Genomic DNA, 1,662 nt, shown 5'->3' on the forward strand with positions numbered 1-1,662 from the left:
AGTCGCATCACAGATCAGATTTAATTTCTCCAGTGAGGAGAGTGAGTCGAGCTGACTGACAAGAAGAGTGAGGTGAGACCGGAGAGACAAGACGAACACGGATGATTTAGTTTCTAAACTAGATGCAGAAGCGCCTGTTTGGCAATATTTTGGATTTTGAAAAGCCTGTTGACTTTTACCATTTATCTATGGTGATTTTCGAAGTTTTTTTTAAACATTCGTTTCTTATTTAATTGGTTCTACATTGTTTGCTGATTTTTACTTTATTTAAACTGTGTCATTTATTTATTTTATTTGACATTCGTTTTGCTAATAAACGTTCTACGTTTCTTATTTATTTGGTTATATATTATACGTTTACTTATTTCCAGTTTTGTATACCTATTGAACTTTATGTAAGTTATTTGTTATTTTATATTAGGCATAGCTTGCCCTATAGCATGGTGTATTTTTATTTGTTTTGTTAATAAAAGTTCTATGTTTTATATATAGGCTAAAGTGAGTTTGACGTTGTATTTGGTTGTTGCATTCAAGCAATTTAAGCTATTTAAAAACGAAGGCAAACGAGGAAAAGAGGGAACACCCTGTCCCCGCGGTGATACTGGTATTACCGGTGTTGTCACACGTCGATTAACCGGTGGGAAAATTTCCTCACCGTCACAACCCTAGTAAGAACTTTAGTAGACAATGATAGTTTGTCATCACAGTCTTTGAATGTTGTGTGAATATTCTTTTAAAGTAAAAGTGTAGTTTGAATACTAAGGCCTTTTAGAAACATTCGCTTTTCTACATACCCTTGAAATAACTCTTAACAGGTTTGTGAAGTAACACAATGTGCATTACTGATTAATCAAAATAACAAAGAAAACAGTTGGCACTTTCCCTCTTCCTGATGTGAGTGAAGGAACGTCTCACTTAAACACGTCTCAGTTTATAGTCAATAGGGTATATGTCGAACATCACCTGACCAAACCCGGAAAACAGGTCTCATTGCTTCCGCTTGTCGGAGAACGTGTTAACAGCCGTATTAAATAATAGCGATATCTATGGACTTTTAAGATAATCAGTTAAACTAGCTAGCTGTTTTTATTGTTGACGTTTTATTCAATTTTTATATCTAAATGTGAAAAGAATAAAAATAAAAAAAACTTTTAGATATCAGTCCGTATATGTGATGGATATTGGTTATGATCATCATTGGTATCTACTTTGAAGGCATCTTGAGTAAAACTGCTTCATATTTAACTAAGCATATACAAAACGCTTGAACCGGAAGCGACGAGACCCGGTTAACAGAATACGGAAGTCTGTTGCGCATAACCCCTATTCTCTCTGATGACGCAGTAATTTACCGCGGGAAGAAAACATCTTCGGTCTGTCCAATGATTCCTGTTTTCAGTTAACGGACGGAACATTGAAGGGTACTTCCCATCCAATAAATGCAATAAGCGTTGTGCTTTGGTACTTTTAATATGAAACAAAGTCTCAGATTTCAAATCCTGTCCATTGTATTGCAGTATTCCAACAATAAATGCCATTTTGGCGCTGTTTAATGTGAAGTGACAGATCGCTGTAGCGCCTCAGTTCAACAGACAGTTCAGCGTGAGGCGCACGTGCACTGATCGTCTCCTCCACATTAATACCAGCTTCAGCACAAAATAA

At 36.0% G+C, this 1,662-nt stretch overlaps 1 protein-coding gene across 2 annotated transcripts in view; it reads left to right on the plus strand.

The window, feature by feature from the left end:
- Nucleotides 1-1,662, plus strand: part of LOC107670022 (zinc transporter ZIP4-like) — a 34,461-nt gene that overhangs the window by 29,633 nt on the left and 3,166 nt on the right. The window lies entirely within an intron of this gene.

This window comes from Sinocyclocheilus anshuiensis, unplaced genomic scaffold (genome assembly GCF_001515605.1).
Source record: "Sinocyclocheilus anshuiensis isolate Anshui unplaced genomic scaffold, SAMN03320099.WGS_v1.1 scaffold160, whole genome shotgun sequence".
In the NCBI taxonomy this organism is placed as follows: Eukaryota; Metazoa; Chordata; class Actinopteri; order Cypriniformes; family Cyprinidae; genus Sinocyclocheilus; species Sinocyclocheilus anshuiensis.